Source organism: Lolium perenne, chromosome 3 (assembly GCF_019359855.2).
Source record: "Lolium perenne isolate Kyuss_39 chromosome 3, Kyuss_2.0, whole genome shotgun sequence".
In the NCBI taxonomy this organism is placed as follows: Eukaryota; Viridiplantae; Streptophyta; class Magnoliopsida; order Poales; family Poaceae; genus Lolium; species Lolium perenne.
In genome coordinates, this window is record NC_067246.2 from 21,344,784 (window position 1) to 21,371,500 (window position 26,717).

Here is a 26,717-nt window from a genome sequence, read left to right on the forward strand (position 1 = left end):
TTGCTTAGCTATACATCCGAAAAGGAGAATTATTAAGATAGGCAGCATTTTTCGCACTTTTTCTGGTAACACCATTATTGCATTTATTAAAATGGCCTCTCATCTCTAGAATGTTTTCTTTAGACTCGTGATTTAGTTTTGCTCAGCTGGATGTTGTAGTCAACTGATAACATGAGATATATTTTGCATTTTCTAATCAACTGAGTGTACTAGATAAATTTTGTTGCATGGTGCAATCATAATTAGTAGTTGCACGACAGCCTTCTCCCTAAAATGAGATTTGAATTTTGGAGAAGAAAATTTAAATGCATTGGTCTTTCAATATTATTCTTCTCATGATGATAGATAAATTCATGGTACCCTTGTGCACAATCATCTAACCCGGTGCCCCTACGGAGCCAACGGGAACTTGCTTTTCATGACGTAGCTTTTTCGTTCCGTCGCAACGCACGGGCATTTTTCCTATTATGACTAATGCACGCTTACAACTTTAGTAGCATAGGTTACAGAAGATGCACAAGTATACATATGTGGAAGCCACGTTACGCTTCAGTACCTCATGCATGTACAGCTCCTTCCAGCAAATGCATAATTGCATTTGGAAGCATTCTTCGGCATTCAGGTCCGCCAAGCTTTCGCAGATTTAGCAAACCATTTACCCATCGGACCCCATCTCACCAGAATGGCCGCTGCAAAACCGACGCCGAAGCCAAGCCCAACGAAGAGAAACAAGACAACATCAACATGGGACGAATCATCCACATACACTGGACTTGGAGGAGCAGGTGAAACGCCACAGGGGTTGGACAACGGTGGTCCACACAGTCCCAGGTTGCCTGATTGCCTCTGAATGTACTATTCTCAAATGTAGAGAATTGCCGTGACTGTGGTATCTTCCCCACCAGCTCGTTCTCGGATAAGTTCAGGATGCTCAGAAAGGTGAGATTGGTGAGTTCTTGTGGAATCTTCCCCGAGAGTTGGTTGAAAGACAGGTCTAATGACTCCAGAGCAACCATGCTGCCAAGCTTGGCTGGAATTTTCCCCGTGAAGGCATTGTGCGACATGTTCACCAGGCGCAGTGAAACAAGTCGTCCAAGTGATGCAGGAATGGTACCTTCCAGCCTGTTGTTTGATAAGTCAATTGTTGTTAAGGTCGTAGCGATCCTTTCAAATGTCACACAGGATCCCTTGTATGTGATCACAGTAGAATCTTGATATAATCCCCCAGGGCCAGTTGATATGTTTTGAGCTATGACAGTAGGTCCTGTACTATTAAACTTGGCCATCATTGATTTTAACTGTCTAAACCATTCAGAATTCAAATTGCCAGAGAAGTTATTCGACGCGAGATCAACAATTAGCAAGCTAGAGAAATACTCTCTGGATCAGTGATTCCCAATAACATAATCTATAGAACCATAGAACTGGTTGGACCTTAAGATAAGAACATAAAGATTGGGGAGCCCTCCTAGCCAAGAAGGGAAAGTATCAACTATTAGATTGTTCCCAATGTCAAGAACCTCCAATCCCTTGCAGTTAGAAAGTGCCCTCGGAAGCTGACCTTCAATCTTATTTCCATGCAAATCTATTGTCTGAAAGATACATTCACTTCCAATATCGGATGGCAACATGCCTTCAAAGTGATTCTCTCTCAAATTCAATACCTTCATTCTATCGTCTTGTACTAGACAGGAGGGAATCAGCCCACTAAAGTTGTTGTACGATAAATCAAGGAAGTACAGTGAGTAATTGCATATTGACCGCGGTATATGTCCATTTATACTATTGTTGGACATCCTGAGGTATGTGGTAATGTCAAGATACAAAGTGAAATTTGGAAGAATAGAGGAGAAATTATTGTGTGAGTAATCCAAAAACTTCGCTGATGAGTACGGCATAGGAATCTGCCCCTGGAGACCATTCGAACTAAGATCAAGTGCCCCCAAATAGATTGCTCACAGGGAGAAGTGAAGAATTTAGTTGCATACCCGTGAACATATTGTGTGAAAGATTTAAATTGTAAAGACCTCTGCTCCATAACCAATTTGGTATATCCCCTCTAAGTTTATTGCATGAGAGGTCTAAATCATTGATATTGCTAAGACGTGTCAAAACACTAGGAAATTCAGTTAAACTGCAACATGCAAGCCCTAAAGAGGAAAGTCCGGAGAGATAGGTTGAGAAAGAGTTATTATTGCCTTCTCCATCCACGACAGACAACTTGTTGTGTGAAAGCCTCAAACTCTGGAGCTCCGTTAACCTTTGAAATGAGGCAAGCTCCACCGTACCTACCAAATTGTTCCAACCAATAAACAGAGAGCCCAAACTCCTCAGTTCAAAAACTGACCTAGGTATTTTCCCATTCAATCCATTCCTTTCTAGATTCAGGTACTCCAAGCCTGAAGATGCCACATTGAACTCTTTTATATGGCCAGAAAGTCGGTTCACTGAAAGATCCAAATGTTGTAATGGAACAGTGAAGAGTGATGTTGGAATTTCTCCTGCAAAAAGTATGGTAAAATACCATTAATGTATTTCATCTTCTACCACTTGAGATTGAAGTTGTGTCTGAAAAGATCTTAGCCAAATAAGTTATTTAGTAATTTTTTTTTAAAAAAAAAATAGGGTTCTCTATTGGTATATGGGAGCAAGCAGCCTTCGCTTAACTTTTAGGTCAACCATGCGGTTTGGAGAAAATACAAATAGCTCTTTTAAGTTGGCTAGTAGCCTGTTACATAGAAATATAATTTTCACCCTTAATCTGGTGGATCCCTTCTTATATGGAAAAACCCGTACACCTTCATATTGTATCTAAACAAACGCTTCATAAATGTAGCTACACATGTCACAACCGATAGCAGATTGCAACAGATAGATATGCATGACTGTGAAGATATACAAATCACCTCCAATGGATCACAATTGTACCTAGAAAGTGTGCTAGATATATCACAACCGTTCTTTAACTTTCGTTAAACAAATTGCATCTGATAAATCATTGTTAGTATACCTACACAATCACAACCGATAGATCTTCTAAGTGTATCTATAGATGATGGATCACAATCTATTTTTCTGTGAGTAGAACTAAACATCATTTTACCATTGATCTAGTCAATTCCTGTTGTCAATGATTGCTTGAATAGATAGGAGGACAATCGAGGTCTTTCTGAGGAGTTTGCTAGGTAGACACCAAAAGTTAAGGAGTTGAAGATTTGCCTAGGTTCGGCCTACCTTGCAAATAATAACCCTACTCCTTCTGTGGCATGTATTGATATAATAAGTAGTTTCCTTATCTCCTAGGTCCTTTCCGAATATAACACAGGGCATCTAGAAAACCCCAGGGGTGTCATTATTATACGATTCATACTGGTTTAAACTACTCATCACCAAGACTTGCATCAGTACATGAAATGGAGGTTACAACGGTCTTCAAGAAGTCCCCCAGCCAAGGAAAACGTCTCAACCGGGTGGATTTCTTAGGTTCCCAACTTTCCGGGTAGTTGAAAACATCTCAACAATATCCTGGGAGTTAGCGGGTTGTGGAAACAAACTTGCCAAGAAAAACTATTACACAAGTTTTCTGCCAAAATATCTTGTTCGTGCTTTAGCATTTTTTTCGGGTCCAGATGTACTTTGTGTTGTTATTTTCTTTTTTTTCATATATGAATACAAATACCCCCTCCCCTTCAAAAACAAAAACTCTAGAGCCTTTAGCTGCCTATTGACCACGATTTTTGGTTTATCTCAAAGGAGAAAGTAGCTCAAGGGTTTTCATCTGCCATGCTGAATCATCCAATCCATGTGTATTGCCACATGAGCTGAAGGATCAGAATGTGCACAATGAATAGTCAAGGGATGGTACCTAGTCAGTTTTATATTTTAGGGATGGAATTTTGCAGATACATATAGTTGGGGAAAAAATTGTGTGTTAACTCTTATATATTCCTAAACGACATGTTTTCTAGAATCAACACTTAGCATCAGCTCAGAATTGTGTTGACTTTTTCATAATGTTTTTCTTGTTTTTACTTCACAATGTAACTGTTAGTTCCACCTTTGGAGTTAGGGACAAAAAAATTATAAGAAAAATATGATGGCTAAACGAGGAAGAAGCCGTGTCGGTGTTATCTTCATAACTTTAGGTGATTCCTTAAAAAAAAGTGCTTGCATAGCCAACCACCCAAGTTGTGGCTTAATACTCAAAATAACAAAATTTGACGGGAGTGAGTAAATATAGCAGTAATTGATTAATTGAACAAGAGTTGAGTAATCATACCGGTGAGATAATTCGTTGAGAGATCCAAAGAAAGGAGACGAGTTAAATTCCCAACTGAATTAGGTATTCCCTTAGAAAGTTTATTTCATCCAAGTGCGAGTAATGTTAACTCCTTAAGTTGCCCAACTTCATGTGGTATTGGCCCAGAAAGCTTGCAGAGGGTGAAATCCATGGTTTTCAGGCTAGTCAGATTGCCAATTGTGTAGGGTATTGACCCAGTAAATTCTGAACGAAAGAACCTCAAGGTTCCCAAGTTTGTAAGAAAGCCAATTGAACATGGTATTGGCCCAGAAAATCCAGAAGAATATATGCTTAGGCTTCTCAAATCCACGAGATTGCCAATTGCAGATGGCAGTGACCCTACAAATCCACAATCACTGATTTCCAATCTTATTAAATTTGTGAGATTTCCAATTGCAGACGGAATTTCCCCACAAAAGTAAGAAGATTGTAGACTCAAGCTTCTCAAATTCACGAGATTGCCAATTGAATACGGCATTCGTCCTAGAAATCCACAATCAGAGATATCCAATCTTCTCAAATTTGTGAGATTACCAACTGAAACTGGGATGGGGGCCTTTAGTCTACATCCAAACATATACAAGCTTTGCAGGCCCACCAGATTACTTGATTGCAGAGAATGTCGGCTTAGTGAGATTGCATGAGAAAATTTTCAAGCTTCTCAAATTGTTGAAGTTGCTAATGAAGGATGGCTTTGTACCATAAAATTCACAATCAAACAGTTCCAAGACTGCCAAGTTCTTCATGTCTCCAATCCATGAAAAGAATGATCCTTTCTCCCTCGTGAAGAGCCCCCCACTGAGCCGCAATTGGCTCAAAGACGCAAGCATCTTAAATGAAGATAGGAACTCTATGGAAATAAATTTCACATCAAGAGCTAACTCTTGCAAGGACAGGAATCTGCTAGAAGAGCTAGATTTAGAAAAGGACAAGTTGGTATCATCTAGTCTCAGAATCCGTAAAGAGGCTGCATTAGAAATTTTTGGCAAACTCCCTGAAAGATCCGTATTCCCGGACAAATCAACGACTCTCAGCTTTTTCGACTGGAAGATTTGTCGTTGACAAACTAACTACTCCATCCGATCCATAATAAGTGTCGGGGCTTTAGTTCAATTTACTCCAAATTTAATAAGTAGCTTGAACCTAGGATCCACACTATTAAGCTAGTTGCCGAAAATATTCGCAACACTACATGGTGGGTATAAGGTAGAACCTATTTGGATGGCTGACCATATAGATCTAGCAAATGAACATTGGAAGAAAAGATGTTTTATACCCTCGTCGTGATGACAAAAGACACACTTTTTGCTTCCCTGCCAATTGTGTTTTGCAAGGTTATCTTTGGTGAGGATCACCCCACGACGAAGGTACCATGCAAACACCTTCGTTTTTAGAGGGATTTTCATCTTCCAAATTTTCAAAATATTATCAACCCGGATATCAGGTTGGATTAACGCATTGTACATAGAAGCCACCGAGAAGACACCACTCCCAGTAAGATTCCAACGAAAAACATCTGGACAGAATCCAGACATCGTAACAAGTCATTCCATGATGCTTGTCTAGGCCCAGTGAGGCTTCGTTTGAATGACACACTCGGTGGGGATGTTTCCAACACCTTAGCGAGTGTATCACTCTTATGCCGCACAATATTGTACAGTGCCAGATACTGGTCTCGGAGCGTGGCATTGCCTAGCCATTTATCCTCCCAGAATCTAATCTCCAATCCATCCTTAATGGAGAAAGATCCATATGGAAAGAAGAACTTCTTCGTCGCCATAAGCCCAGCCAAAAAATGGGAGTCTCCAGATTTCCAAGGAACATGAGACAACGCCTTTGTGCCGATGTACTTTCTCCTAAGTAAGGTTTGCCAAATTCCATCCTCAGTAAGTAGTTTGAACAACCACTTACCAAGTAGGGCCCTGTTTTTTATCTCGATGTCTTGAATACCAAGACCTCCTTGATCTTTGGGGCGACAAACCACACTCCATTTAGCCAGACGATATTTCCGCTTCTCACTATCACCCTGCCAGAAGAATCTTGACCGGAAATAATCCAGTCGTTTCAAGACTCCTCTAGGAAGTTGAAAGAAAGATATCATATACAGTACCATGTTGCTTAGTATTGAGTTGATAAGGACTAATCTTCCTCCCAAGGATAGTAATTTGCCTTTCCAACTACTTAATCTAATTTGCAGTCGTTCCTCCACCATTTTCCATTCGGCTATGGTGAGTCTCCGATAATGAATCGGAATTCCCAAATACCTAATAGGAAATTGGCCTTGCCCGCACCCAAATAATTGAGAATACAGGTCAACCTAATCTTGAGCCTCACCGAAGCAAAACAACTCACTCTTATGGAAATTAATCTTTAGACCCGATAACTGCTCGAACACTGATAGAATCAACTTCAGGTTTCTTGCTTTTTCGATATCATGTTTCATAAAAAGAATTGTATCATCAGCATACTGAAGAATAGATAATCCACCATCAACCAGATGAGGAATCACACATTCAATTTGGCCATCAGATTTCGCGCGCTCAATCATGACAGCGAGTATATCAGCCACTATGTTAAATAGTATTGGCGATAATGGATCACCCTGTCTAAGCCCCTTCTTGGTTTGGAAGTACTTGCCAATGTCATCATTGACTTTAATAGCAAAACTTCCTCCCGAGGCGAAACTATTGATTAAAGCCCGCCAATCTTCAGAAAAACCTTTCATTCTGAGAGTCTGTTGAAGGAAAGACCCACTACTAGGAAAAGCCTTACTGCTGGCGCACCAAAAAAGACTACTGCCGGCGCACCAGCGCCCGCCGGTGGGAACGGGCCGGTGGTAACGGCTTATCACCGGTGCACCATCTGGTGCGCCGGCGGTAACTCTATTTATCTCCGGCGCACCAGCCTAGTGCGCCGGCGGTATGTTTTCCAAGATTCAAAAAAAAGCCGATCTAGATCTAGATCTAGATCTAGGTCGGTCGAGTTCTAGGTCGTGCCTGCACCTCCATCACCATGGTTATCTGCGTAGCCGTGGGTGTCGCCGTTGAAGGACAGAGTGAAGGTGGTCGCCGGAGTGAGAGGAGGTGGTCGCCCGGGTGAGAGGGGGTGGTCGTCGAGAAGCTCGCCGGAGGATGGTTTCCGGGGTGAGAGGAGGTGCTCGCCGGTGAGATGGCTTGAGGAGGTGCTCGCCGGTGAGATACTTGAGGAGGTGCTCACCAGTGAGTAGCTTGAGTAGGTGCTCGCCGGAGGGAGGGATTAGAAGGAGTAGGGGTAAGAAGGTAGAAGAGGAGGAGAAGGTACAAGAGGTGGAGGGAGAAGGAAAAGTGGAGGAGAAGAGAAGGTGGCTGGAGGGAGGAAGAGAGGAGGAGGAGGAGGAGGAGAAGTGAAAGAGAAGAGGGGGCAAATGGAAGAGAGAGAAGGTGCGCCGGCTGGTTTGGGCATATATAGCCTAGGTTACCGTCGGCGCACCAATATGGTGGTGCACCGGGGATAATTTTTTATTTTTTTCATCAAAATCTAAAGGCTGAAAAAGTCCTATTTTTTTTTGAATTTGATGAATCCAATTTTTTTCTAAACGACCGTATGTGGTTGAATTCGGATAGGAAATTTCGCGTAGATACTTTTTTATATAAAAAAGTTTTTCATCGGAGGTCATATGCATCCAGAAATCCCGTTTTACCGAAAAATGACGTCATTTTGCATAATATATCGAAATTCATATTTTAAAATTTTCATTAAAACTAGATGGCATAACACATGGGCATCTTGAAGGATTTAATTTTTTTGAATTTTCTATCATTTTCTTTTATTTTTATCAAAACTGAAAAAGGCGTTCCGGGGGGGGGGGGGTGTGGAGAGAAAATCTGTGCTCCCCTTACCCCCGGCGTGCCTTACCACCGGCGCACCACCATAGAGGCGCGCCGGGGGTAAGGGGGCTCGAATTATTTGATCTGGCCCGGACCTCTTCGAACTTTATCCCCGGCGCACTAAATTTTTGGTGCGCCGGCAGTATCAGTTCTTCGCCGGCGCGACCCTATTATGACGCGCCGGCGGTATTTGCCACCGGCGCGCGTCAATATTGGTGCGCCGGCACTATTCCCTGCAGTTATAGCCCTTTTCCTAGTAGTGCCCACTTAACCTTATCATAGGCTTTTTCAAAGTCAATCTTTAGAATTACCCCATTCAATTTTTTCTGATGTAATTCATGAACCGTTTCATGCAAGATAACCACCCCATCAAGGATGTTACGACCTTGCATAAAAGCGGTTTGTGAAGGACGAATCACATCGCCAGCCACTGAGTTCAGCCTGATGGTAGCAACCTTAGTGAAAATTTTAAAGCTAACATTAAGAAGGCAGATAGGTCGATATTGTTGTATCCTTTCTGCCTCATTAACCTTAGACAATAAAATTATCTCACCAAAATTCAGGCGGAACAACTCTAGTTGTCCGAATGAATAAATCCGAACATAACTAGAGGTCATCCTTGATAACATCCCAGAAAGACTGGAAAAACTCAGCCGGGAAGCCATCGGGACCAGGTGCTTTATTGTGTTCCATTTGGAAACCCGGTTTTCTTACTTCGTCCTTAGTATAGGGGGGCGTAAGTTAGCCATTTTCCTCATCAGAAACCTAGGGGATATCATCAGTTCTAGACCCATCCATAGAGAAGTTGCCTTCCTCTGGTGCGCCGAACAAAGCTTTATAATAATTAGTGATATACGACTTTAGTTGGTCATGACCCTCAATCGTACCCTCTTATTGGACTAGAGATCAAATAAGTTTCTTCCTATGTCTACCATTGGCAATACTATGAATAAATCTTGTATTCGAATCCCCTTCCAGAATGAATTGGGCTTTAGATCTTTAGTACCATTTAAGCTCCTCCTCGCGCAAAAGTTTTGCTATTTCCGCATTTGATTGACTTTTAAGCTCAATTTCTTGTGCGGTCAGCGGGTGGACTTCTGCGCAAGCTTCGAGGTCATCTATGATAGATGAAAGTCGTGCAGGGGAATGGACTTATAAGGTTACTGATTTAGGTGGGAAATTATTAACATGTAAATACTAGAAATGGAAAATTCCTTGTATGTAGTGATGCTGAAACTATGAAGCAAAGCTAGCTGGAACTTGTATTTTCCTGCAGTAGAACCTAAGACAGTGACTACCCGCAGAAGGCTACGATGCGCAGATAAAGTGGGTGCGAACCGAGTCGATGAGAAGAGACCTTGGCGTCTCGGTTGAGGGCGCGGCGAGGGCCGTCGACGCCGGAGGTTGCGGAGGGAGAACGGCATGCGGAAGCGCCCAGTGATGGGCTCCGCTCCGCTGCGTCCAGGAAAGCCGCTCGCGGAAGAAGGAACCAGTCCATCTCCGGGAAGACTGGAAGGCGCTATCCAAAGGATTGGACGACGAGGTGGCCGCCCTCCTCGGATAAAACGGCGGCGATGGTGGCGGCCGCCGTGAGGAAATCGCGCGTCGAGTTGGACGATATGGTCCACGGTATGCTTTTCTTGGGCTGGGCTGTGGCCTAGGAAGGAGAGCCGTCATCTGGTAGACCAACTGAGGAGTTTGTATCGAAATTATGGCGTGCTGCAACTGCAAGCCTAGGGATCGCGCCGCATTCCACCTCATCCGACCCCGCCGCCGTCCGACCAGGAGCAAGTTCAAGTTATGGTTTGATGTCCTGATTTATACCGTATACTAGCAAAAGTTCCCATGCGTTGCATCGGGGTAAACAAAAACTAAAGCGCTCGAGACAAGCATAGCATGGTTGACCACACTCCTCATTTGGTTTTTTTGAAACTACACTCCTCATTTGCACTAGTAGAAAACTAGCCAAAGGATTTGACCTTTAGTACCGGTTTCCTTACGAACCGGTACTAAAGGTTGCATTAGTACCGGTTTCACTGCCCAGGGCGCCGGCAACCTTTAGTACCGGTTCGTTTGGGATCTTTAGTACCGGTTTCGCGCCAAATTTGAGGCGGAGGTGGGGCCAGCGCTGCACCTTTAGTACCAGTTCGTATAAAGAACCGGTACTAAAGGGTCTCCAGCCCTATTTCTTCACCCGAGCCACCCGAGCCAGCTAGGTTTCCATTTTTGTTTCTCCTCTCACATTTCCAAATATTTCCCTCCTCTCACACTCCAACAAATCTCCATTTTTCTCCACCATTTTGTCAAGATTGACGGCACCCATCTATCCAAGGGTTAGCAATATCATCCTTTCTTCCAGCGTTTCCTAATTTAGCTCATTTCTTTGCAAGTTCAAAAAATACAAAAAAAATGATAGAAAATTCAAAAAATAAAAGGCTATGGCAGGCTGCGGCCGGCGCAGGCCTCTTTAGTTCCGGTTGGTGCTACCTTTTAGTCCGGGTTGGGGACTTTTGCTCCCCACGCACCCTCCACCACCACCACCCTCCCCCCCTGGATCGCCTTTTTTTTGCTTTGTAAAATACAAAAGAAAATGATAGAAAATTCAAAAAATAAAATCCTTCGAGATTCTTGTATGTCATGCAACCTACTATTCAGTGAAATTAAGAAATTCGAATTTTGACTTTTTTTGCAAAAAAAGTTTGAAAAATGGTCAAACGGCTTTTCTGGTTGCATACGATGTCGGAAAAAAACGTATAATATATGAAAATCATCGTGGGAAAAAGTTATGCAGATTCTACGAGGGTTTACCCGGTTAGCCAATTTTTAGATTCTCAAAATTCCAAATGGAAATATGAAAGCAGGAACATTTTAGTTTTAGCTAGAAATTTAGGATTTTATATATTTTTTATTTTTTTAAAATTTAAATTAATAATTCCTTCCTGCATAAAGATTACTATTACTTAACCATAAAGGTTAGTAAATTTTTAGATTTACAAATTTTCAGGTTTTAGATTTTGCAAAAACAAATTAAAATTTAAAATATATTTAAATTTTTTAAAATAATAAAAAATTTATTGTTTATTTATTTATTCATTATTATTTTTACATCTTTACTTTTGTTTATTAAAATAATCATGTGAAATTCAAACAATAAAGAAGTGTGATATCGTGACCAACATGTTAATAGGATTGATATGATACTACTATCAATAACATGCGCGCGAAGCACTTGGAAGTGAGATGGGAAGGAACTCGGAAGTTAAGCGTGCTAGTGCTGGAGTAGTGGGAGGATGGGTGACCAAGCGGAAAGTTTGACCACGAGTAAGTAATTTGACTAGAGATAAGTGTAGTTAGAGACTAAACTTGTCAAATAACTAAAATATTAGAAATTCTAAAAAAATAGATAAAAATAAGGAGTGGAAAATAATTCGAAATAAATTGGATATAAAAAAATGGCACCGGTGCCAAACCGGTACCAAATCCCCTCTGGAACAGGTACCAAAGACCGTTTTTCTACCAGTGTTGTGCCAGCATGGTCTTCGGTTGTTACATTTTCCTCTATTCATGACGAACCTGATCATGCGTACGAAGATTAGCTGGCCGCGACCTTTGTCGCAGTCAGGCTTGTCCTGTTGCTCCTGGCCATTCTTGCGGGACCTGCTTCGCGTGCTCCTCGGCATCATGGCCTAAGCCTCAATCCCACGGCCAAAGGTCCACCAGAACTGCACCAATCTGAAACCCTTATTTCTCAATAAATTTGTCCTGCAACCCTCGGTCTTCCACATGAATGAAACCTTAGCCGATCAGGTACAAATCCAATAGACAATCAGTATGTTGTAATGTTCTTCACATTGTTGCGCTGTCTTAATATAGGTTGATGCTGATACTATAGTGTTTTCAGATGAGGTATCCCCTATGAAATGTGGCATCTATCCCTGCAACACTTGCATCCATGAAAAACCCCTAACTCAGATCTTAAAAGTGTGTTTTTTTTTTGAAGTAAGAACATTCCATTAAATATGAGCAGCAAGCCGTCTCATTAAAAACCTTCCAGTCCCCTCAGGTACCCTGGTAAGGAAAATAGTGCGTAAGGAACTTGCTGCTCCGAGAATTACACAATGTTCATACAATCGCGGTCAATCAAGCCCGAGGCGTAGCTCGGTGATGACCTCCACATAAGACCACTAGCTCCTGATTTACCTAGCCGTGCTAAGGAATGAGCGACAACATTACTCAAACGCCCCACCTTAACCACACTAAAACTCTCAAACACCCGCAGGAGCTCTTTTGCTTGTAAATAAAGGCACCAGTAGTCTCAACGGTCCTTCCCTGGGTCGTTAATCATCTGCACTGCATGTAAGCAGTCAGTCTCAAGAACAGCTGGTCCTGTAAAATGTTGCGTAAGATGTTTTAGGCCCTCTAAGCATGCCAAAACCTCAGCTTCTTCAGAACTTGCACAGCTAGGAACAAATTTCCACTCAGTTAAGATGGGCCGGCCAAGATGGTCCCTGATTATGACGCCGATACCTGACCTTCTTGTCCTTGGATCCCATCCAGCATCTACATTTGCTTTGAAATGTCCTTCCTCTGGTGCTGTCCAACTGGGGAGACCAGTTGAACCCTCATACACATGACGTTCGGAGGAAACAATAGCTTTACCTTTAGGATCTATGTTGGCTGAAGTAACTGTGGAAAAGGAGGTTAAATAATTAGCAATAAAGGTCGCTGATGCAGTGACTGAAGCCTTCCCACCTCCATGAACAATGTTGTTACGGTGGTGCCAAACACGCCAGAGGAGAAACAAGGTTCGTGATCGCATGTCATCATGCATGCCATTGAGCAAGGACAAGAGCCATTCGGTTCCAGACGCCTGTAGCGCATCTTCCGATGGTAGTGTCTAGACTTTCCTCATCTCCTCGCGTAGAGCTCTAGCCATCGTACATCGTACTAGTGCATGGTGCGCGTCTTCATCCTCTTGACCACAAATGGCGCAAACAGGCTCAATAGTGTTGATTCGCCGGTGGAGCTCCGATTTTACTGCCAGCGTCGAAGTAGCCACTTTCCAAGCAAAAACACGAATTTTATTCGGGACGTGCGCCTTCCAGACTAGATCCCAGATACCCCGATCACCAGAAGGTTCAGAGCTTGATTGCCCATTGCTTAACGATCTGTACGTTGGCTCCATACCCAACCTGTAGACCAATCGAACAGAGAAGAGCCCACTCTTTTCCGGGAACCAAGCAACAAAATCCTCACATTGCCTATGAGGTAATTTAATGGCCAGGATCGCATTAGCATCCAATACTGAGCAACAGGACCGTACTACCTCTTCATTCCAGGTCCGAGTTGTTTGATCAATAAGCTCACTAACCCATCTCCTCCTCGAATGCCCCCTTCGTGCATTAACCCGCAAAGCTCCTTGGCGTGGGATCCAATTCACTGGTGGAAAAAAGGGCTTTGGTCGCGGTTGGCAACTGCCATTAGTCGCGGTGGCCCAACCGCGACCAAAGCAGCGCGACTAAAGGCCCCCCCCTTTAGTCGCGGTTCCTTACGAACCGCGACTAAAGGCCCGTCCACGTGGGCCGCAGGGGAGCGCCAGGGCGGAGGACCTTTAGTCGCGGTTCTTCTGGCCAACCGCGACTAAAGGCCTCCGCAGGGTTTAGGGTTTTAGCCCCCCTCCCCCTAAATCTGGTTTCTTTTTAATTTGTATTGTTTTATTTCTTTTGGGTTTTAATTTTGAAGGAGTTTCACATATTCTACGGTACTGTATACATACATGCATATGAATGTACAATTTCAAACAAATTTGAAATTAGAACCAAAAAGAATTCAAGAGGAATATACAATATATATTCAATATCGGATGACCATATACAATATATATTCAATATCGGATGACCATATACAATTTTGAACAAGTTAGTTACAAATTCTGGTGCATATAAAGTTCTACGTCATCGTAATAGTGTTCTCCTCTAGGATCGATGACTTCCCTCGCCAACCATCCAGCTAGTTCCTCTTGAAGTGGTCGGAAGCGAGCTTCTGGACTAAGCGTCTTCCGGAGGTTATTCCTCAGGATGTTGTTCTCACACGTCTGGTCCCGCTCATTGCAGTATCTCCGGATCCTCTCACAAACATAGTATCCACATAGATTGGTCCCCGGTGGCTGAATATCCCCAGTCGTCCGCACTGCCATTTTAAAATGTAGCTCCTTTTTGAATTCACCGACCTTGGTATCTACGAACCGTCTCCAAACCCTACGAGGCAAAGAAAATTAAATAAACAAGAGAGTTATTAATTAGTTACTTGATATTAGGAAATGATGAACGAAATAGGCCGATCGATATAGAGCGCAAATGAATGAAAATAATTACTTTTGCATCGTTTTTCTCATGTCGCCCCAAAGCGCCGGATCCATATTCAGAGAGTCGTGGACGAGAACTGAGGAGGTCTGAACTTTAATTACCATAAGAATCCAGTGGAACCTGCGGACACGATACATGCACAACATGCATAACTCATCGATTAGCCACATACCATAAACAAAAGAGAATGTGCTCAAGACAGAAACACTCACCCAAAATGGTAAGGAAATAGAATATCACTTTTCTCGTTGCTGTTTTCTAATAAACCGCCACAGGTCATCCTCCACGTCGGCGGGGTGGTGTTCTAACACATATGAATTAACGATGTGTGGGTCAATGAACCCAACATCATGGATGTTCCTTATTCGCATTTCCCGCTTCTTCATTCTCGCATAATATATAGCGTACACAACAAGATAGTTAGGACAATATATATATATATATATATATATATATATATATATATATATATATATATATATAGTGCAGGCCGGCAATGAACGAGATGGGGTAGAAATTAATAAATCACTTACAGAACGTAGCAACTGATGATAGATTTGTCGAGGTCGCGCAGATTGAACAGCTGGAACAATTCACTCAGAGGAATTTGTACCCAGTAATGTTTGAAGTGATGCTCATATCTAACTTCCGCATAGATATACTCTTTGGCGTTTTTATGTTTTATGTAACCCTTGTACCAATTTAGCAGACCTAGCATTTGTCGAGGTAGATCCTCTTCCTGCGCAGGCTCGACGAGAGGGCCATTCTTCACATATGTAAATACTACGTCCTTCATTGGCGCCTCATCAAGGCCTAGCAGTGCACGAAGAGTGATACCTAACTCGGCCGCTTGTTCTCTGGCACTCGTTACAGTCAATCCATGTGCTGCCGCAGCTGCTATGATATCGGGGGCATCCGGATCGGCGGCTTGCACTATGAGCGGGGCGATCGATTGTTTACTTTGTTCCCCGAGCTGGGCAACTTCTTTCCCCCTTTCTAATTTTGACTCGGCCTCGTCCTTCAAGGCTTTCTTCTCCGCCAACTCTTTCCTGTTCTTGAACGCGAGTGCTTGCCTACGAAGTTCACGTAAATAGTCGTCAGGCAGATTCTTCGCGGCTTGGGACGGTGTGTTCAAAAATGACTTAGCCCACTGCTTTTCCTTGTCAGAATATACTGGCTTGGGCTCGCCCTCTATTTTCTTCTTGACGCTCGCCTTCCATTTCTCTAAATCAGCAGCCGCGCCCGCCTCGACTTCCTCGGCACTACTTTCCCAAGACCTCCCGGGGAGAGGCTTCGTGATACCTCCGGTACCTTTGTTTTCTTAGGTACGTAAGGGTCCGGGTTAATAACCCAGGACTGCTTCTGCTTCTTCGCCGGAGGTGGATTGGGGGGCGGTACCGGTGTCTGATCACCCGCCGGACGAGGACTGGGGGGCGGCGTCGGCTGACGTGAATGAGGTGTATTAGGTGAAGCACCACCGCCACCGCCACCGCCACCGCCACCGTCACCGCCACCGCCACCACCACCACCGTACGGGGGTGGACTTGTTGGCGCCTCGCCTGGAAACTTGATAAATTTCTTCTGCCATAGAATGAACTGGCGCTTGACATCTCCAAGTCTTTTCACCCCTTCAGGTGTAGCAATGTCAATGTCCAGGTCCTCAAACCCTTGGACTATCTCCTCCACCGTGACACGAGCATAGCCATCTTGAATGGGGTTGTTGTGGTGGAGTGCTCCAGGTGGTAAAGCACTGCCGATGGCTACCTTCATGGACATGTTCCCGATAGGATAATACAGATGACATGCTTTCATCTCCTTTATATCGTCCACGGGGTAGCGAGGAGGCTCCGGTGCAGTAATTTCGACCACCAGAGGCTCCGGTGCAGTAATTTCTATCGTCGGTGCACCAGCCGGTGAGGCCTCCGTGGAAGCCACGCTGCTTCTTCTCCGCTGCTGGCTTCCGAGATCCATTGGATGATCTTCAGCATGCTGCGCCCGAGCTGCATCTCTTTCGGCGACTAGTACACTCACGGTTTTCTTCATCACATCCATTTCCGTTACCAACTTCGCCACAACATCTGCATCCCGATCCATCTTTCTCTTACGGCTTCTGTAACCGTACGGGTCATCGTTCTGGGGGAACCCTATTTTCCACGGAATGGGCCCCATGCCTCGTATACGTCCGCCGTGTTCAGGAGTCCCGAGGGCTTTTGGCCGGGCGTCGTTCACACCGTTGAACCGGATCCGCCCCTCTGGCGCCTCCCTCATTGCCTCAATACGCTTTTGGGTGGGTGTAATTATTTTGCCCCGATAAACACACTCCCCCGTCTCCGGGTTCGCCGATCCCCCATGCCCGTACCACCAGCTTTTGGCCCTTGGGTCCCATCCCTCCGTACTGGACGGATTCCTCGCGCCCTCAGCTCGTTCTCCATATTCTCCCACTTAGGCTGCCAAAAGCGATACCCTCCTGGCCCCATTTTATGATTGTACTCCTTCTTGGCCGCATTTTCCTTATTTTTTTTCGATAGTTCAAGGAACTGCTCCGATTTCTTTTGCTTCACAAATTCTGGCCAATCATGTTGCAGTTTCTCATATTGTCCTTTGAAATCCGGAGTCTTGCCCTGGTTGACAAAGTCATGGGCTAGATTTTGCTTGTATTTCCGGAATGCGTTGGCCATCCTAGAAAGAGCGAACTGTTTGACTAGCTTGCGCCTCTTCTTGTTTTCCGCAATCTTGTTACCCTCCTCATCGTATTTGCGGTATTCCGGAGGTAGAACGAAATGTTCCATAAGCTTGTTGAAGCAATCTTTTTTTTCTCTCTTATCGACAAAAGTGAAACCAACACGTGCCTTCTTTGGCTCATTCCACTCCTGGCGGGTGATCGAGACGTTGTCTCTAACAACGGCTCCGCATTGGCTGACAAACTTGGTGGCGTTCTTGCTGGGCTCCAGCGGCCTGCCGGTTGCTTCGTCGACAACATCGATGGTGCATGTTTCTCCTGCTTTCATCGTCTTGGTTGCGCCACGCTTTGACGACGTACTCGATTTTTTCGATGATCCGGCCGAGGGCTAAAATAAGAAAGAGAGTCACGCGCGTTAGTACACACACATTTATTCAAATCAGTTAGTTGTATCACCAGACGCTCAATATGTATATATATATACCTCGGCGCCGGAGGTGGTTGCTACTTCCAATTGAAGATCGTCGTTTATCGACGTTTCTTCGGCATCATCTGCTTGCTGACGGCGCCCTTCATCTTCACCCTCAAGGTTCAGATAAGAAGAGATATCATCTTCTTCTTCTCCGGTCGGCACATATAGAATATCGCCTTTTATGATGCCGAACATATGGTCTTCAGCGTCCGGATCATAGTTGTCCAGAATCGGGTCAGCTCTATCGTCCGCCATATGTCAGTCCTGAAAACATGTAGTCAAAACAAATTAATTGTGTATATGCATTATCACATCTCTTCTACATATAAACAGAGAGGGCGACGAGGGAGGCGAGAGGGGCGACGCAGTGACCGCATGACCGAGAGACCGGTGGCGGTGGCGAAAGGGCGGTGGCGAAAGGGCGGTGGCGGTGCCGAGGACACATAACCCTCGCGGTGGCGGTGCCCCCTCCGTATACGCGCAGTGGTTAAGTTATTTTTGTTATTTTAAAAGTGACAAACTTTTGTTAAGTTATTTTAAAAGTGACCGAGAGACCGGTGGCGGTGGTGAAATAGCTGTGGCAAAAGGAGGGGGCGAGGAAGGGGTGGGAGAGAGGGTGTTGCGGAAGAGGGAGGCGAGGACGAGCGCGTTGGCGTTGGCGCGTTGACGGCGTTGGCGTTGGCGCGTTGAATAGAGGCGGTAGCGTTGACGGCGTTACATTTTTATGAATAGAGGTAGCGTTGGCGCGTTGACGGCGTTGGCGACGGTACGGCGGCGTTACAATTTTAGTTCATTTTTTATTAAGTCAAAATTTTAGTTCATTTTTTATTAAGTCAATTTTTATTAAGTCAAAATTTTAGTTCATTTTTATTAAGTCAAAATTTTAGTTCTTTTTTTAGACAAAGTTTTTAATTAAGTCAAAGTTTTTAATTAAGACAAAGTTTTTAATTAAGTCAAAATTTTAGTTCTTTTTTTAGTACCCATTTTAGTTCAATTTTTATTAAGTCAAAGTTGTAGTTGCATTTTTACTAGTTTTTAATTAAAAAAACTTATAGTTACACAAAGTATAAAACAAAAAAACTAAAAAAAAGAAAAAAAAAGGCAGGCCGCGGGGCTCGTCTGCGCGCGATCCTCCCCTCTCTCTCTCTCATGCGCGCACACGCGGCGGCCGCCGGCGAGCAGAGCGCCGCCTAGGCGAGCAGAGCGGCGGCGGCGGCGGCCCTGGTGCCTCTGCTCTCTCTTTCTCTGCGCCGGTGATGACGAGGGGCGGCGGTGCGACGTATACAGTACGGATCCGGGCGGCGGCGACGTACACGGCGGTACACGCGGAGGGCGGCGGCGACGTACAGGGCGGCGGCAACGGCGTCTGCGGCGACGGCGAGGCTCGGCGACAGCGAGGCGCGGTGACGGCGAGGCGCGGTGCGGAGAGAGACGGAGCGAGGCGAAGAAGACGGAGCGAGGCTCGATCGATCGGCAGAGAGACGGAGCGAGGCGAAGAAGACGATGTGTGGAGCGACGGTTCGGGAAAATTATTTATAGCCCCCCCTTTAGTCGCGGTTGGGGAGGAGAGCCGCGACTAAAGGGTACCCTTTAGTCGCGGTTGGCCAGCCCAACCGCGACTAAAGGCTTTTTTTCGCCGGTTTTTCGTTCTCACACAAGACAGATTTTAGTCGCGGTTGGCCAGCCCAACCGCGACTAAAGGTGTTTTTCGAATTACTTTTTGTTTTTCAAAATGTTAAAAATACAGAAAAATTCAGAAAAATAAAACTAATTCAATTCAAAATTTTAAAAATACAAATAATATATCAAAAAATACAGAAAAATAATACTAATTCAATTCAAAATTTTAAAAATAGAAATAATATATCACCAAATTCAGAAAAATAAAACTAATTCATGTCTAAATGTGAAAAATACAAATAATATATCAAAAAATTAAGAAAAATAAAACTAATTCAATTCAAAATGTTTAAAATACATATAATATATCAAAAAATTCATAAAAATAAAACTAATTCAATTCAAAATTTCTTCCCGGCCGCCTCTGTCTTCTCGTTGGCCCCCTCTTCCCGCCTCTATCTTTCCGCCGACCCCCTCTTCCCGCCTCTGTCTTTCCGCCGACCCCCTCTTCCCGCCTCGTCTTCCCGCCATTTCTTCCCTGTCTTCCCGCCTCTTTCTTCCCGCCAATTTTTTCCCGCCAATTTCTTCCCGCCACTTTCTTCCCGCCTCTTTCTTCCCGCCTCTGGTCTTCCCGCTCCCATTTTTCCCGCCATTTGTCACTACATATAGGTAGCCCGGCTTGGCCAGCACATTATCACATCTCTACAATCTCTCATCACTCTCTCATGGCTTCCACCGCACCCACTCTAACCTACCAGCAGGTGGAGGAGCTTTGCGCCTCGAACTACCCTTGCCCACCGGGCTACCGCGTCCCTGCCGGCTGGAGCCTAAGCGCCGGCGGCGTGCCGGTCCCTCCCGTCCTCGTGTACTGCGCGTCGGGCGGCCATCACGAACCACTACTACCTCGACCTCACGCCGGAGCAGCGGATGAATCCCCGCTGGCATCCCGATAACCAGCATACTTGGGACGCCTTCTTCATCAATCGGCGTGAGAGGGCGCTCGCCAGGTATGAGGAGGACGGTCCCGCCTCCCGGAAACTTCCACGAGGCCGGCCGTCGGCTATGGTGGTACGGCCGGACTCTGCAGAGCGTCATGGACTACATCACGGCCGGCGATATCCCCGCCCGCGCTACCCTCGCTTCGAGCCACGAGCGCCGCCCGACGACAGCCGACGACAAAGAGCGACGACGACGCCGGCAACTTAGAAGGCGACGACTACCAGTACAACGGCGGCGGCTATGAAGACTACGAGTATGCATATTATACGCCTAGGCAGGAGTATGACTAAATCACTCCAAATTTCATGTATGCAGGAGTATGACTTAGTCACTCCAAATTTCCTGTATGAAGGAGTATGACTTAGTCACTCCAAATTTCATGTATGCAGGAGTATGACTTAGTCACTCCAAATTTCATGTATCATCAGTGCTATCTCGAGTCAATTGAATCATTCGAAAATGGACACCAAACACATCACGGGTAATATAATTCACATGATTCATTCAACAAAGTTTGGTACAATAAATTATTACACATCATTTCTTCCCTTGTGTCCCTGCTTGCTTACGATTGTGCCGTATCCATGGAGCATCCTCATCATTTAACTTAATGCTTGGGTCGGTGTTCACTTTGAAGGGCGGAATTTCAGCAAACATATTATAATCTTCTGACATGTCTGTCTTGTCCTCCACTCCCACGATGTTTCTTTTCCCTGAAAGAACAATGTGGCGCTTTGGATCATCGCATGATGTACTGATCGTTTTCTTATCTTTCCGTTTCCTCGGTTTGCTACTCATGTCCTTCACATAGAAAACCTGAGCGACATCTTTCGCTAGGACGAATGGTTCGTCAAGGTAACCAAGATTGTTGAAATCCACCATTGTCATTCCGTATTGCTGGTCCACCTTTACCCCACCTCCTGTTAGCTTGAACCATTTGCACGGAACAAAGGGACCCTAAAGGAGGGTCCATAGTCAAGTTCCCATATCTCCTCTATGTAACCATAATATGTGACCTTTTGCCCATTCTCGGTTGCTGCATCAAAGCGGACACCACTGTTTTGGTTGGTGCTCTTTTTATCTTGGGCGATCGTGTAAAATGTATTTCCATTTATCTCGTACCCTTGGAAAGTCGTTATAGTCGAAGATGGTGTCTTGGCCAACATGTACAGCTGATCTACAACCTTATCGTCACTCATTAAATGTTTTCTCAACCAACTGCCGAAAGTCTCCATGTGGGCCTTCCTAATCCAGGATTCAGGCTTCTCAGGGTTGTCCGAGCGTAAAATATTCTTGTGTTTCTCAAAGTACGGAGCCACCAAGCTGGAATTGGTCAGAACTGTGTGGTGTGCTTCAGTCAGAGAATGGCCATCCATACATATCGTTGATTTCCTTCCGATCGTGCCTTTTCCACTTAGTCTCCCCTCGTGCCGCGATTGAGGAAGACCAATCGGCTTAAGGTCAGGAACAAAGTCAACACAAAACTCAATTACCTCCTCATTTCCATAGCCCTTGGCGATGCTTCCTTCTGGCCTAGCACGGTTACGAACATATTTCTTTAATATTCCCATGAACCTCTCGAAGGGGAACATATTGTGTAGAAATACAGGACCGAGAATGGAAATCTCATCGACTAGGTGAACCAGGAGGTGCGTCATAATATTGAAGAAGGATGGCGGGAACACCAACTCGAAACTGACAAGACATTGGATCACATCGTTCTGTAACCGTGGTAGAACTTCCGGATTGATTACCTTCGAGAGATTGCATTGAGGAATGCACATAGCTTCACAATGGCTACTCGAACATTTTCCGGCAGGAGCCCCCTCAAAGCAATCGGAAGCAATTGCGTCATAATCACGTGGCAGTCGTGAGACTTCAGGTTTTGGAACTTTTTCTCCGCCATGTTTATTATTCCCTTTATATTGGACGAGAATCCTGACGGGACCTTCATACTACTCAGGCATTCAAAAAAGATGACCTTCTCTTCTTTGGTCAGAGCGTAGCTGGCACGACCTTGATACCGTTCCGGATGCCGGTCATCAGGGTCTTTCAAACTTTGCTGGTCCTGCCGTGCTTCCTTTGTATCATTTGACTTCCCATACACGCCCAAGAAGCTTAGGATGTTCACGCAAATATTCTTCGTAACGTGCATCACGTCGATTGCAGAGCGGACTTCTAGGACTTTCCAATATTCTAGCTCCCGGAATATAGATTTCTTCTTCCACATGGCTACGTGCCCGTCAGCCTCCCTTCGGAACTGATTGTCCGCCAGACCCTTTCCAAAGATGACTTTCAAATCCTTGACCATATCAAATACCTCAGCACTGTGTGTTCCGCAGGCTTCGGTCGGTGATCTGCCTTGCCGTTGTAATGCTTGCCTTTCTTTCTTCTTGGATGACCTTTCTAAGAAATCGACGATGCCCAAGGTACACGTTCTTCTTACAATTTGGCAAATGTACACTTTCGCCTCATGTAAGCAGTGCGTGCATGCATTGTATCCCTTATTTGACAGTCCCGAAAGGTTACTAAGAGCAGGCCAATCGTTGATGGTTACGAAAAGCAACGATCGTAGGTCAAATTCCTCTTCTTTGTGCTCATCCCACACACGGACACCAGGTCTGCCCCACAGCTGTAAAAGTTCATCAACTAATGGCCTTAGGTACACATCGATGTCGTTGCCGGGTTGCTTCGGACCTTGGATGAGCACCGGCATCATAATGAACTTCCGCTTCATGCACAACCAAGGAGGAAGGTTGTAGATGCATAGAGTCACGGGCAGTACTATGGCTGGAGCTCGTCGCCAAAAGGATTCATGCCATCCGTACTTAGACCAAATCTTATGTTCCTTGCGTCAGCTGCAAAATCTTTGAACTCTCTCGTCGATCTTTCTCCATTGCGTTCCATCTCGCGGGTGTCTCAACTCCCCGTCCGACTTACGGTCCTCTTTGTGCCATCGCAACAACTTGGCATGCTCTTTGTTCCCGAACAGACGTTTCAACCGTGGTATTATAGGAGCATACCACATCACCTTGGCGGGAACCCTCTTCCTGGGTTTCTGGCCCTCAACATCGTCACCAGGGTCATCGCCTCTGATCTTATAACGCAATGCAGTGCATACCGGGCATTCAGTCAAATTCTCGTATTCACCACGGTAGAGGATGCGCCGTTGATGCATGCATGTATCTTCGTAACCTCTAAACCTAGAGGGCAGACAACCTTCTTTGCTTCGTACGTAGTGGCGGGCAACTCGTTATTCTTTGGAAACATATTCTTCAACATTTTCAGCAAGTTTTCAAATGCCGAGTCAGCTACACCTGCCTGTGCCTTCCATCTCAAGAAATCCAAGCAGTGCAGCCCAGCTTTTTCAGACCATCATCGCATCCGGGGTACAGCGCCTTCCCGTGATCCTCTAACATGCGATCCAAATTCTCCCTCTCTTTTTCAGTTTCGCAGCGTCTCCGCGCATCAGCAATGGTCCGACCAAGATCATCAACGGGATCATCACGTGCCTCTTCTTCACCTTCCCCTTCACCTTCCCCTTCACCTTCAGCAGATCCTCCATGAAAGTATCACCGAAATGAGCAAGATAGCTTTCATCGATGAAATCATCCCCTTCTTCATCTTCTTCCATTATAACCCCTCTTTCTCCATGCTTGGTCCAACAATTATAGCTTGGCATGAAACCGTGCCGAAGCAGGTGCATGTGAACATCTCTTGAGGAAGATTAACCCTTCCGATTCTTACATTTAACACATGGACAGATAACAAAACCCCCCTGCTTGTTCGCATTAGCCACTACGAGGAAATCTTTCAAACCCGCACTGAACTCGCCGGAGAGTCGGTTACCGTACATCCATTGTCGATTCATCTGCATTATTATAATATAAAATATATAATTAACCATCATGCATTTGTTAAACTAACTAGCTACAAACAATATAAATTAAACAATGAACTACACACACATGCACATTTTATCAACGACACATCAAAGGTTCAAGTTGCTAACCGCGATCGAGGAGGAAAAAATAAATGAGAAAGCTCAAGTGTGGCTCCAACACTTCATATCATGTTTGTTTCATGCTCTTGGGGCATTTCATCAAACACCTTATGTGCATAAGAGGAACCAAAAGCAAACCTAACACCCACTTGTGAAGCTTGTGAAGAGAATGGCACCAAATGGCTAAGTGTTGGCTGCTGGATGGGTATATATAGGGGAGGGGCTTTAGTCCCGGTTGGCCTGGCCAACCGCGACTAAAGGCCTTCGGGCACCTTTAGTCGCGGTTGGCCTGGCCAACCGCGACTAAAGACCCCCCACGTGCACCGGCTGGCCACCGAGCGCCTGGGCCCAGGCCTTTGGTCGCGGTTCTCCTCCCGAACCGCGACTAAAGGTACCATTAGTCGCGGTTCCTGCAGCATCGCGACTTATGGGGCTCACCCGAAGCCTGTTTTTCCACCAGTGATTGTCCCTAAATTTTTTGACTTGGGAACCAGAGCCGCTGCGCCATACAGCACCCTTCTTTAACAACTCCAAGCCATTTATTACACCTTGCCAAGACGCTGAAGTATTCTGTATAAAAGCTGTATCAAGAAGGTTCGCTGCCGGGTAATACCTCGCCTTCAATAGCCGCACACACAGGGTATCAGGAAGGTGAATGAGCCTCCATGCTTGACGAGCAAGAAGTGCCTGGTTGAAAATACGGAGATCACGGAAGCCAATTCCGCCCTGTGATTTTGGTCGCGTCATTTTATCCCATGACATCCAGTGCATGCGCCTCCGGTCATGTTCATCACCCCACCAGAAATTTCTCACAATTCCAGTAGCCCAACGGGAAATTTGAAAATACCCATAGCATAGGTTGGTAGAGATTGCAGCACCGCTTTAACTAATATTTCCTTAGCAGCCCCTGACATATACTTTTCACACCAATCATCAGCACGTTTAGCAAAATTTTCTTTAGTAGACCGAATCCTTCCTTTCTTCATTTGTCCCTCTGGCCCTGGGAGCCCCAAATACTTCTCCTCAAAACATTCAGATTCATAATGTAGAATATTCTTTATTTCCGATTGTACTTCTGCTGTGCACTTATCACCGTAGAGAATTGAGCACTTACCCAAGCTCACCAGCTGTCCCGTACTCTTTTCATAATTATCCAACACAGATTTCACCACAGTTGCTTGATTAACAGAGCCTTTAAAGAACAGGAGACTATCATCAGCGAATAAGAGATGAGAAACACCAGGGGCTTGGCAACATATGTGCAGCTCCTGGAGGGCTCCCACCTCAATCTCTTTCCGAATCAATCAAGATAAACCAGCAGCCACAAAAAGGAACAAATATGGTGAAAGCGGATCACCTTGGCGGAGACCTCGTGTCGGAGTGAAGGAGTCCAACATATGACTGTTAAAGCGAATAGAGTATCGAACGGTGGTCACACAAGCCATAATCCACCGAATCCATTGGTTATGAAAGCCCAATTTCGCTAAAACCCCTTCCAAAAACCTCCAGTCCACGCGGTCGTATGCTTTAGCCATATCCAGCTTGTACGCACAGAATTCCTTTTTAGACGCTGCACCGTTTTGTATTGCATGTATACACTCAAAAGCCACGAACGCATTATCCGTAATGAGGCGGCCCGGAATAAAAGCGCTCTGAGTCGGCGAAATAATATCCTGTAACATTGGACGAAGTCTATTAACAAGACACTTGGAAACCACTTTGAAGATGACATTGCATAGACTTATTGGACGGAAATCCTTCAGCCCTTCCGGATCACTTTTCTTTGGAATTAAGACAATCGCTGTTTCATTGACATCTTCCGGCATGATACCATCCGTGAAAAAACGCTGGACCCCGCGCACCACATCCTCCTTTAGGAGGTCCCAATTCCGCTGAATAAAATGCGCAGGAAAACCATCAGGTCCCGGAGCTTTATGGGGACCAATTTGAAAGAGAGCATCGCTGATTTCCTTTTCTGTGAATGGCGCACAGAACCTATCATTAACATCATTATCAACACAGGGCTGTAGCAGGTCAATGATGATTGTCGGATCAATATCTTCTTCCCGGGAATAAAGATTTTTTTAAAATTCAGTGGTCATCTCCTCCATCTCGCCTGTGTCCATGGTCCAAGATCCGTCAGGCCGTTTCAGTTTACAGATACGGTTCTTCTTACTCCTCCACGAAGCACGGCGATGGAAATATTTCGTATTTCTATCCCCCTCCCTTAACCATGCTACCCGAGATCTTTGCAGCCACATAATTTCTTCTCTGTAAAGTAACTCATCCATCTGTCTTGATAAAGTTACTTTTTTTGCTACACTCTCAGGGTCTGTGAGTAGTGACAGTTCGTCCAATTCTTTCCTCTTTTTCTCCATCTCTTTAGGCACGGATTTGAAATGCTTTGTCTTC

General features: G+C 45.0%; 1 pseudogene; it reads right to left on the bottom strand.

Moving 5' to 3' along the window:
• Nucleotides 1–618: 618 nt before the first annotated feature.
• LOC127339134 (receptor-like protein 7) lies at nt 619–11,846 on the bottom strand (annotated as a pseudogene).
• Between the last annotated feature and the right edge of the window lie 14,871 nt (nt 11,847–26,717).